The sequence below is a fragment of the Adiantum capillus-veneris genome, chromosome 21 (assembly GCF_014529385.1).
Source record: "Adiantum capillus-veneris isolate H3 chromosome 21, ASM1452938v2, whole genome shotgun sequence".
Classification (NCBI taxonomy): domain Eukaryota; kingdom Viridiplantae; phylum Streptophyta; class Polypodiopsida; order Polypodiales; family Pteridaceae; genus Adiantum; species Adiantum capillus-veneris.
In genome coordinates, this window is record NC_140951.1 from 99,015,599 (window position 1) to 99,028,736 (window position 13,138).

Sequence of the window (13,138 nt, forward strand, 5' to 3'; positions counted from 1 at the left end):
GATTTGCTGATCACTGGACCAAATGAGAGACATATTGCTGAATTTAAGGCTGATTTGAATGATACTTTGAAGATGAAAGATTTGGGGCTGTTGCATCATTATTTGGGTATACAGTTTAAGCAGTGTGATGGTGGTATTGCCCTGTGTCAGAAAAGTTACATTGAGACATTGCTATGTAAGTTTGGACTTGAGGATTGCAAACCTATTGCCACTCCCATGGAAACAGGTTTGAAGTTGAGTCTACATGATGCTCGCGATCCTGCTGATATCACTCTTTACCAAACTACTATTGGCTGCCTCATTTATGTATGCAACACAAGGCCGGATATTCAGTTTGCAGTCTCACAGGTCAGCAGATTTATGCATAGCCAGGGTCTAAGCATTGGCAAGCTGTCAAGAGGATTTTTCGCTACCTTAGTGGCACTTTACATCTTGGCTTGTTTTATCCCAAGGGGGGATCATTGCCGCCAGACTTACATGCTTTTTTGGACTCAGATTGGGCTGGTTGTTTTGACACGAGAGTGTCCACAAGTGGTTTTTGTTTCATGCTTGGCAGTTCATGTATATCATGGTTGAGCAAGAAGCAACCTACTGTGGCCACTTCGAGTTGTGAGGCTGAGTACAGGGCAGTCTTCACAGCTACGGTTGAGTGTGTGTGGCTGAGACGCCTTATGGCTGATTTGGGTGTTGGAGAGGACAATGCCAACACTATCTACACTGACAGTCAGAGCGCATTGGCAGTTGCGAGGAACCCAGTTTTTCATGCTCGCACAAAGCACATTGAGGTGCATTACCACTATGTCAGGGAGAGGCTCTCAGCAGGAGAGATCAGATTGGCTTATATGCCAACACAGGACAACCTTGCAGATCTTTTCACAAAGGCATTGTCTCATGAGAAGCTTGAAGCTTTCCGCAAAGCTTTGGGCTTACTCCCCTTTGTGGACTGATCCTGTCCTCAGGGCATGGCACTTCCCTTTACTCATGTGCCATCTCTCGTTCACCGCATCACTCCAGGGGGGATTCGTTACAATATACATGTGGTAGTGATGTGTGTGAACACACTAGGACCGCCGAGGCATTTTTTCCCTCTTTAGGAGGTTTTTTCCCCCGTGCATTGTATATACGCCCATCACTCTAGGGCTATCTATCTTTCCATTGCACACTAAGTAACACACTCTCTATTGTGTGCCTTGAGCTTCCTTCGTCTTCTCCAAGCTGTGTGTGTTTCTCTACAACCCTAATTCCAACACTTCAAACTAGTCTGTTGGGAGTAGTGACTCATGTAGCCCTGGACTAGCCTTAGTGTCACACAATTTTCTTTCTGATGAGGTGGTTTCTAGTTTCTTAACATTACTCTCCGATGATCTCTCACGGTTTTCATCTCATGGAATTATTTTTGGTCCTTGTCCCAATATCCAATCCCTTATGGAATACCCTTGGTATTTGGTTTGTTCTTCCTCCTCAGGAGTCATCATAACAAAATTGTTGTTATAACAATCCCTAAACAGGTAGGTTGGTAGGTCTATTGATCCCTTATCTTTGATCTTGAAGATATAGATGATCTTCATGGCTGTTAGTTGTCCTGAGTTGGCATGCGAAGTCCACAGAAGATCTTTTACGTTTCTATCCTCCCAACAATAGACTCTGATCCTAGGATTATCCATACTAAGCCATTTCAAAGGCTTCAAATCTACTTAATCGTATCCCTCGAATTCTAAAGTTGGTGGTCCTTCTTTTGCTGACATATCTGGGATTATGGTGTTTACTTCTAACCCCCATTTGTCTAACACATTAGGGTTTTTGACTTGTACATAGTGAGTTCCGTTTCTGTCCATGTACATTTTTCCTTGTTTGTTTGTCCCAATCTCTTCTTCGAACTCAATACCATGGTCATCAATGCGAATATCATACTCTTCGTTAGGATCCATGTAAACCTGAGCTCCATGGTGATTAGTCTTATAAAAAGAGAGTATATGCTTATAGCGCATTGGCGTTCCGGTTTTTAGATGTTGAATCTGAAAAAGTGTTTGAGACTTCTTCAAGAATAGTGTGCAAGGAATTGCCTTGATTCACGCTTTCTTCGGTGGATACTCTACAGGAGGTTTATCTGATTATGCCTTGATTTCCTAGTACACAACTAGATCTAAGGTTCATATAGACTTATGAAGCCCTGGATAGAGTACTTACCTTTGGATTCGATTGCAACTTTCTGTCAAGCTACCGATTCCTCGTCTGCAACCTGATTCATGTACAAATTTGATCAAGTTAGCTACTCTTCTATAAAGACAGTAGATTTTTTGCTAACTATTGTGATTGGTCTGTGTGTATCACTTCAAATCAAGCTATGGGAGTTAGCAATTGACTTTCAAATTCGACTTTGGCAAAAAATCAAAGGATTAATCTGAAATTTGAAAACTAAGTGAACATGTACCAATTTGGATCCGATTGAACCCAAAATTGCCCGGTGGATTCATATTATGCTGGTATAACATTGTACAAGTTCAAAAGTCAAAACTGATGTCCCTGTGTAGCAGATGTAAATAATTGCGATTATTTACTTTGGCTAGTTTTTTGCACTTTTTGGCTTGGTTTGGCAAGTATACAACCTGTTAAAGTCCCTGGACAAGTTTGGACAAATTTTGTTCAAGTTTATCAACTATTTTGTGTCCGTAGACTCTGATTTCAAGAATCTGGCTTAAGTCTCACTTTTGTGATTAAAATTTCATTAAAATTTATTTGTGGGATCTACTTGATATGCTTGACCTTGTGGTATACTCAAATTTGCAAATTTGTCAATTTTTGTAGCAGATGTAAATAATCGTGATTATTCTAGCTATATTTTTGAAAATTTTTATCCCAACTTTGATACAGATCTGTTAAGCACCTCAAGTTAAGGTCTCTAGCCAAGTTTCAACAAGTTTGGACAAGTTTTGGTCAAATGGTCATCAATTTTCTATCGCAGACTAACTTTGCAAATTTGGTCACAATTTTCAGTCCAATGATCCAAATCTTATCAAATTTGGTTTGTAGGCTTATTACAACATGGTAAAACTAGTGGTATGCCCAACTTGGTCAAAAAATTTGAAAAATGGGGCAGATTAAATTATCGCGATTATTTACAACTGGCAACTTTTTGCATTTTTTTAGTCAACTGAGCATGTACACATGTTTGTCACATCAATATAAGCCTATGAATCAAATTTTAACAAGTTTGGATAAATTTTTTCCCAATTTACACTCAAGATTCAGAAAGTTAGTACAAACTTTAGTTTTTACCCAGTTTTTTGCTAGTTTGGTGATCCAAATCTTTTGTGCCTTTACTGTACACATGCAATGAGTCAATGGTATGAACCTTAGTCAAATCTGAGCTAAAAGTTAATAATCGCGGTTATTAACTTTAGGTTTGAAATGAACCAATTTTTGTAATTTTTCAATGGACAATCTTCTCATGAGCTATTTTAAGCCTATGAATCAAGTCAAAACTTAATTTGGTCTAAAATATCAAGAAAAAGTAAATAATCTGAGTTTTGGCCAACTCTTGAAATTTTTACCTCGAAGTGTCCTTGAGCTTACCCACTGGTTCAGACAACTTTCAAGCTTACTCTCCAATCGGATTGAGTGGTTTGGAGTCTTTTTGTTCTATTTCTAGCCGTAGACCTGAAATTTTGCAGCTTTCAATAACAACTCACAATGATTCTTTCAGAGAGAGCAATGTTCTGAAATCCACCTCGGATCCTACTTACCCTACTCCTAGATTCTCATGCAATGGGGTTGTGGAAAGTGTTCACAAACACTCGTTTTCTTGTCTTTTATGGTTTTTTGAGCATTGATCTTAAGACTTGTCTCGTCTATCAATCATCCTCAAAATTCTAATCTATTTCTACAATCTACAGTCCTAAAGGCACTCAGCAAGTACGATTACTTCCAAGCTACCTCTACATAGCAAAAGACGACAATCTTAGGCTATGCGGAAAGAAAGTTTTGAACTCTAGGCGATCCTAGAGGAAGTTAAAGGATAACTTCACAAGACGCTCAGGTTTTTTCCTAGTTTAGGTCTCTTCGATCCCCCGCTGCAGCACCAAATGTGGGACGCGTGTCTAACCTCACTGTCCTATCTTATTGCAATATTAGCGAGAACCACGATTAAATTGTCAATCCATGGGATGAATCTGACTTGACTAGTGTATAGAGGTTACAAGAGGGTGTCAATCTCTCAAAAAACAACTAGCAACTCGCATCTAACTCATGCTAAACTCAAGTGATAGAAATCACTAAAAGCCAATCTCTCATAGGCAAACAAATCACATCCGTTGCAACATCAAATGACATCCAAACATAACAAAACTTTTAGGACATGTTTATAAGACCTAAGCACACATGCTTATGGTCTCAAATCCCACTTTAGGTCAAGTGCCAAAACCGCGATTATCAACAGCAGTGGATTCTTGACATAGTCGTTTTCGACCCAGAATGCATCTAAATGCTTAGCAATGATGCCCCAATTCCCTGCCTATGCTTAGTTTTTGATTTGAGAGTCTAAATTCCTAGTTATGATGAGATTAGGCTGTGGGTCGGTGACGCCAAAAGCTACAAATTATTGTGATGTGTTTATGTTAATGCGTACAACTCTTACCTCCGGTTGCAGTGCAACAAACATGACTGCAATGTGACAATCGGGGAGGGAGTAGGAAGCACGAGAAGGAGAGAGGTGAGCGCCAAATGAGCCAATTAGAAAGCATTTTTCAAATTTGAAGACCCCCCACTATAAAAGCTATTTTTTTTAATGAAAGGGGGGTTGTTTTGTGCCGTTTTAAGCCTACAGAGTGGAGTTTTTTGGTAGAAGAGTGTGCCTGTCAAATCCCTTTGCAATTTCTCTACAAAATGGCCATGGTGATGGAATTGCAAGCTCTGTATAGGCCTTTTGAAGCATAATCAAGCCATTGTTGCCCTGTTTTGTTGTCGTTTTCTCTTCTCCCCTTCTCTTTCTCCTGCTCTTGTGCTTCCATGTGGTGGTGGCAGTGTGGATGTGTGTACCCCCCCCAGACCGTCGGTGTTTTGTGTAAGAGAGTGAGATTGAGTGGCTATGTGTCTGTGTGTAAGGATAGAGACAGGTTGTGGCAATAGGTGTGCGTTGTGTAGTGGACTTATGGAGTGTGTAAGCATTGGGAAAAGAGAAGGTGATGTTCTGCTAGTGACATGTGTGTTTTTGAAGGTGTTTTTTTTTTAGAGGATAGGGGTTTTGTGGATAGCGTGAGCTATAGTGAGGCCTTTGTTGTTGTGCTGGGTGTGTTCCCCCTTTCCCCCTCTCCATCTTCTGGTGCCCCCACGGATGAGCAGCTAATTTCTCCCAGTTGATAAAAAAGAAGCAGTTTTCATCGTTGGAAGTCATGGCGGGTAGAAGTTGTGGATTGATTTTCACAGGCAAGGAGGGCATCGACGAGTGGATGTTGGATTTTGACTTGTATATGCTATTGTTGAGTATGTCAAATGAGGATAGCAGAATGTAGACTTTTCCTTTGGTGATGCGTGGAAAAGCTAAAGCTTGGTATGAAGCTGTGGAAGGTGAGTCGAGGCAAGCATGGCCGGCTCTACGGGCGAGGTTCCTTCACAATTTTTGCAAGGAGGCATCCACAGTTAAGATGGATGAGAAGCTGAAGGCGCTCAAGCAAGATGTAAGTAAAGAGTTCAATCTGTTTTTGGGTCATTTTGAAGAGTGTTGGGCAGAATTAGCGGTAGCCATGAAATTGGTTAATGGGGACTACCTGAAGCTAGATAAATTCATGGCATGTCTGCACCCTAAAGTGTTAGAGAAAGTTTATTTTGAAATCCCAAAAAACTACAATGGTGCGGTAGCAATCGCACGGTCAAAGAGCAGAAAGATAAAGAAGAAGATAGAGCAGGGTGTGTCGCGGGCTACAAGACGATGGCCCCCCTTTAACCATTGAGTTCGAGGGAGCATGTGCACAAAGAAAATCATGGAAATCAAGGAGTAGCCGTTGTGCCACAAAATTGGATACGTACGGTGCAGGATTTTTATGAGAGCATATGTAAGAATTGCGGCTAAGTGTAATGGATAAAGGACAACCAAGAGGAGCCAGGGGCAGGCAAGGCCACTGCCAGGTAGGTGTTATAATTGTGGAGAGGAGGGGCATTATGCACATGATTGTCCTCAACCACCAAGAGAGAGAGGAGGCATTTACCCGCTGTTTGGTAGAGGTCGAGGTCAAGGGCAGTTTAATGGTCCAAGAGAGCAGTTAGTGGAGAATCATGTGCAGCGAGCTCTGCCAAATGGAGGTGAAGTCCAACGAGTGAATATCATCGGGTGGATAAGTAGGACATCAAAGTTTTGGCCAACAAGAGGGCTAGAGTTGAGAGAGAGACGGAGACAGAGCGTGAAACCAGAGCTCGCAAGGGCAAAGAGAAAGTGTTCAAAGGCAGAGAGCAACTTGAGCCTAGCAAAATAAGGAGACGCCACAAAATCAAGCAAGTAGATTTCCAATTAGGGTGTTGCTATGCCGAGTACAACCAGGTAAGTGATTTTCAAAATCAAAAAGTAAACCTTACTTTTGGTGGCATTTGTTTTCTTTAAATCCAAAATTGAGGAGGTAGTGGTCTATGAGTGCTAGCACCAAGCAAAGGTAGTACTACATTTGAAGCCAGGAAGGAGGATTATGAAGTGGGTGTTAGAGCTGCACGAGTTCACGTTCGAGTTCAAGGTAGATCACACGAGTCGATCTCATTTGGCGTACATTCTTGTCAACACAGCTATTGATTTGCCAGCCTATCCAAGGGTGATGCAAGATGAAGCTAAGGAGGAGCTTGATTTGAAGAATGCTTTTACAATGTGGTTCGATGAAGAGTATCGAAGGGTAGTGCAGAAGGCAGGAGGAGGTGTGGTGAGACATGACCCACACTAAAAAGCTATATTTTCAAAGGTATATGATCTCGAGGATGTCCACACCAATAATGAGGCGGAGTACCTCACTCTGCATTCGGGTTTGAAGCCGTGTATAGAGTTCCGCATTTCCAAGTTGGAGATGTGTTGCTAGTCATCAAGCAACTGCTAGGCCAATGGCAGGTAAAGCGGGATTCTTTGAAGAATTGGTTCTTTTCCATCAAGAAAATGCTAAAGTCTTTTGAAGAAGTTCAGTTCAAGCATGTGAGGAGAGAGCAAAACCAAGAAGAAGACCAGTTAGCAAGTAGCAAAGTGCAGGTGCATGTTGCAAGCCTTTATGTGGCCTCAGCCACTTATGTAGGCAGGGAGACTCCAAAGGAGATTGAAGTGTTTTTTAGTACAGGGCAATGTCCACTAGGTTTGTCCAAGTTGCAGAGGAGAAGAGTGGTTTAGAAGGCCCACAAATTCACACTGGTAGGTGAAGTTCTAATGAACTATGGGCGTGATGGAGTGCTAAGGAGGGTGTTGTATAAAGAAGAGATAGGTATGGTGATGGAACAGTGCCACGAAGAAAGTGGACACCAGGGCAAAGACCAGGTTCTATTTTGAGTACTTAGAGCAAGCTTTTGGTGGCCTTCCATAGTGAAGGACGTGCATTATTGGTGCAAGACATGCCACGGTTGTCAGACTATAGGTGAAAGATGACTGATAGTGGAGTCACAAGGTGCCATCATCGCACAAAGTGCTTTCAAAAAATGAGGTTTGGATGTCGTAGGTCCACTCCCAAAGTCTACAAGTGATAAGAAGTATGTGGTGTTGGTCACAAGCTACCTTACAAGGTGGGTCAAGGCCAAGACCGTGAAGGAAGTGAATGCTAATGTGGCGGCTCATTTTGTGTTTGACAACATTTGTTTCCATTTTGGTGCTCCATGGGTGCTAGTTTCTGATAGGGGTCAGGGGTTTAGAAGCAATCTCATGCATGCATTAGTGGAAAAGCTAAAGATTCAGCATTGGTTTTCCTCACCCTCTCACCCCATGTGCAAGGGGCTAGTCGAGAGTGATAATGGGCAAATCGTCAAAATGTTAACAAAGTATGTGTTAAGTAGGAGACTGAGTGGGAAACAAATCTAGAGAAGTGTCTGTGGGCATATAGGACATCCTATAAAGTGGCTACAAATTTCACTCCATTCAAGCTAGTTTATGGTAAGGAGGTTTTATTTCCACTACATGCACAATTAAAAGCTTTGAAAGGTATGTGGCATGTCAATGCCACTCCACAGGTAATTCTACACGATCGAATAGCCAACATGGAGGCTTTGCAGATGGACAGAGAGGAAGTAGCAGACTACTATGTGAAGCAGAGAGAGAGAAGCGAGTTGCCAAGTTCAATCGAACTTACGGGACAAGAAGATAGAGGAAGGAGATCTGGTCATGAAGTACAAAAGTTACTTGGATTTCACGTTCCAGAAGAAGTTCAAAAAGAAGTGGATGGGTCCGTACAAAGTGCAGAAAGCCTTTTTGAATGAGACCTATCAATTGGTAAGAGAAAATGGTAAGCTTCTTAGGAACGGGGTGAATGGTGTGCGGCTCAAGTTGTATTTTGAGAGAAGTCTAGTGCCTGAGGTGCATCAAATTCTAGCCAAGGGGGTGGGCAACCCACATAAAGTATGCAGTGTGTGAAGGAAATGAAACTTTTCTACATAGGGTTGTGGTTTTGCGAGTGCTTTCAGTTGTCAGTTTGGTGGGCAAGTTTCTAAAGTTCTGTAAATATACTTTTGGTCGAGCATAAATGTTTGACAAGGAAGTTGGGCAATGATGGTGCAGCCAAAGTTGGTATGTGCAAGGAAGTGGTCTATTCCAAGAAAAGGGTGCAGGCAAGTGCAGTGCAGAAGGCTAGAGCAAGAATGAGGTCCCTGGGCAGACCAATGGCAGTGGGAATGTATGCTCAATGCGGCCTTTTAGGTCAAGAATGGTCCAATTAGGATGAAAAATCAAGGTGACCTAGATGCTAGGTTTGTGCCCTACGATGTGGTGTTGGATGTGCTCTAGAATCCAGTCTAGACGGCTTGTCAAATGGAGCCTCGGTAATCTAGATATTGCAATTCAAAGTTAGAATATTTAGCAAATCCTCGACGGACAAGGCAGATGGGGATAGATGGCCCAGGTAGATGTTAGCAGATAGATGTGTAGAGCTCAATACATGCCTGCCTTCTCAGATTGCTAATCAGAGCTTTGGATAGCAAGTTATGGCTAGTTAAAGATTTTTTGAGGTCCAGTTATGGGCCAAGTCAACTGCATGGGGGTGGTCGACGGTCAACGCGCAAGCCGAGCTACATGGCATGGCACCCGACAAGGCTGTTCACATGAAACCAGTGAGTCCTTTTGGAGAGAAGGAAAGATGAAGGCACCACTAGTGATATTTCTAGTGGTGTGAAGGTGAGTCCCATGCAACAGGGAAGGGAGAGAGAAAACTCAATGGTCACCCAAGGGGGCCGCCACGTGCAAGGGGTAGGAAAGGCCATTCCAAGTCTGGGCATATCACCTCAAAGGGGCTCCAAGGGAAGCCGAACAAATCTAGTGCAAGGGAGGAGGGGATCAATTCCTATGCGGTAAGAAGGAGAGTGTGAGAGAGAAAGAAAGGGTGATCGGGGTCTTAGGCATAAAGGGGGGCATAGAGGAAGAGACAGAGGGAGTTTGAAAAAAAAAAAGGGGAAAGGTGTCTGGGTAGAGAGGAACCAAAACGGAATGGAAGAGAGAGGGAGAGTTCAAGGGCAATCCAAACCAAGCCGGCCAAAAGTGGGCAGATGAGGAGCAAGTGAGCAAAGGCCCAAAGGGATAAATTCAGAGGTGAAAGGAGGTAAGGATGGGAGAAAAATAAATGAAAAAAGAAAAAAATAAAAATGCCAAGGGGCACTAGTGACATCGCTAGTGCACCCCCTCCCCTCCTTCAAGAGCACAAGCCAAAGAGAGCAGATAGAAGCAAAGTGGCTACTCCTTCCAAGACATGCCAAATTAAGGTGCCAAATGGGACAATTAGAAAGCAGTTTCCAAAGTTCAAGACCCCCCACTTTAAAAGACATTTTTTCTAATGAAAGTGGATCTTTTTTGTGCTGTTTGAAGCCTGCAAAGTGGAGTTTTTTGGCAGAAGAGTGTGCCTGTCAAATCCCTTTGTAATTTCTCTTGAAAACGGACATGGTGATGGCATTGCAAGATCTCTACAAGCCTTTTGAAGCATAATCAAGCCACTGTTTCCCATTTTTGTTGTCGTTTCCCCTTCCCCCCTTTTCTTTCTATTGCTGTTGTGCTTCCCCGCGGTGCTGGTAGTGTGGATGTGTGTGCCCTCCGGACCGTCGGTGTTTTGTGTGAGAGAGTGAGATTCAGCGGCTGTGTGTATGTAAGGGTATAGACAAACCATGGTAGTAGATGTGTGTTGTGTAATGGACTTGTGGAGTATGTAAGCATTGGGAAAAGAGCAGGCGGTGGTCTTCTAGTGTGAAGTGTTTTTTTAAAGGTGTTTTTTGAGAGAATAGGGGTGTTCTAGATACCCTGAGCTATAGTGAGGCCTTTGTTGTTGTGCCGGGTGTGTTCCCCCATTCCCCCTCTCCAACTATAGCACAAACTATGTTGAGAAGTAGACAATGCTTCATGTCTGAAGCTCTGCCCTGCTCCCTCACCACATTACCTTAAGTGAACTCTCTCTCTCTCTCTCTCTCTCTCTCTCTCTCTCTCTCTCTCTCTCTCTCTCTCTCTCTCTCTCTCTCTCTCTCTCTCTCTCTCTCACACACACACACACACACACACACACACACAAACAAGTGCACCCGAACACCACGTGCATGATGTTGGAAAGGTTGAAATGAAAATGGCTTAAGAATTGCAGCATAAATTTCAATGAACATTTACATCGCATGACTGCCATGCGACGTTGGTGCAGCCAAAGTTGGTCCAAGCTGGAAAGTGCTCTATGCCAAGCAAAGGTTGCAGGCAGGTTCAATGCAGAAGGCTAGGGCAAGTACCAAGGTTCTGGTCAGCCAAAGGGTAGCGGGATTGTATGTCCAAAGTGGTTTCTAGGCCAAAAAAGCTTCAAGATGAGCCCAGATGGGCTAGCAGGTGAAGGTATCTAAAGTTCCGAGTCAGTGCTATAGAATGAGTGCTCAATGTGCTCTAGAAGCTGGTCTAGATGGATCGTCAAATGGAACCCCAGTGCTCAAGATACGAAAGTTCAAATTTAGAAGGTTTAACAGATCCCCGATGGCGGACAGGGCAGATGGGGGCACGTGGCCCAGGCTGATGTTAGTGGATGCATGCATAGAGCTCAAATTATGGAGCATACCTGTCTTCTCGGATTGCCAATCGGAGCTTTGGATATCAAGTTATGGCCAATTGACGTTTTGTTGGGGGCTAGGTTGGTGCCCACCTAACCACATGGGGAGTTGTTCCATCTGGCATCTTTTGGGCCTCGACAGGGTTCAAGCAGATAGAGCATGCTGAGTGGAGTCAGCAAGAAGTCACGGCTTGTGATTCTGAGTCTCGAGCACCGAGCTATAGTCTATGGGGAACCCTGGGCAGTTGAAGGGGAAGTGTTTGGCGATGATCTTTTTAATTTTGGTTGCCTCGAATCACACGCCTAGGAAAGTTGAAGTTCTGCAACTATGAGGGGTTTTAAAGTCGAGAGCCGTGTTTGTTGGTTGGAACTTACAACTTGGGTATTGGACCTTGGAGCAACATGTTATACTTGCTTGCAGGTGGCAAAAAAGGGAGATCTTTTGAGGCTTGCAATGGGGATTCAAAGGGGAGTCAAGGGATGGGCGTGCCACGTGGCATCACTTAGTCCCACATGCCCAAGACAGGCGATAAAACGGGGTCTATAAGAACTAGGAGTGGCACCCATTGTGGGTATCCAAAGGGGGAAGCACCCCTCTCGTGGTGGTTGGCTATGGCACAGCCCGTAGGGCGCTATGGCAGTAACGTGCAGCCCTGCTGGGCAAAGTGTGGTGATTTTGGCCAGCATGGGGCGGCGCCAACGGCGCACTCATAGTGTGAGGGGTGTTCTCGGCATTTGACGCAGTCTGATGATGATGTGAAAAGCACCCTTAGAGGTCTGTTCTCATGGGCGGTCCTTGGAGGCCCCATTTTTGAAAGCTAGGGGTAGGGGGGAGGCAATAGCGACCTCGCTAATGCCCCCCTCCTTGAGGAATAATAAGGGAGTAGTCCCGTGGGCAGTGAGCTTGAGAGAGAGAGAGAGAGAGAGAGAGAGAGAGAGAGAGAGAGAGAGAGAGAGAGAGAGAGAGAGAGAGAGAGAGAGAGAGAGAGAGAGAGAGAGAGAGAGAGAGAGAGAGAGAGATTGAATTATCATCCGTGGAGGTCAGATATGACCCATGGGACCGAAATCAAAACATTACAAGTGTGTTCTTCTAAACGGGAGGATCATGTGATACATTTCAGTTAAGGACTGAAGGTCCAAAGAGGTGTCAAAAGGAAGAGCTAAAATGAACAAAACTAAGAAGGGGAAGGTGAGGAGGGAGCCGGCTTGGGAGGTCAAAACTCCTGGATAATGGCTTTCCCTCCTCGATAGACTGCCCATTTCCTTGATGTGCGTGCTTCTCGCATCTTCTGGAGTTTTGCCTTTTTTTGTTTGAGCTGGGCGGGTGTGAGATCTTCTGCAAACCAAATTTTAGTATCCTTGAGAAGCCTTGATTGCTCAAGGAGTTTGATTCGATCCACTTTGGTCTTGAAAGTGAGGATTGCATGGTTGGTGCGATGCTCATGTGTAAGAGATGTGATTGTTGTTGGATCCCATTGTACCAAGTGGGTTATTGCTTGGATACAGGCAAAGCACTTGTGAGTGAGATCCCCCTCCCCTTTCCAGTCACTTGGGAGCCTGTCAATCCGAACGTTGAGGGAGATGTCCTCTTGTCGTTGTCACTCACGTAGCATGGATGCCACACGGTCTTCTACCTTGTGAAGGATTACCTCGTGCACTTGAGTTTTGAACTCCTTTGTCACTATGGTCTCCACTTCGGCCTTTGTTTTATTGAGCTTGACTTCCATCTCTTCTTTCTTGCAGTTTTCCATTGTGGCAAGCCGCATCTCGATGGCAGAAAATGGAAAACGCAGAGGAGGGCTGGTCGTGACGAGGTCTGGTCGTGGCAAGAACGGGTATGGGGGATCTTGTGAATGGATGCAGAGACTGAAACAAGGTGGCACGAGAGTGGTAGAGCCCGTGAAAGATTGGAGCAAGGT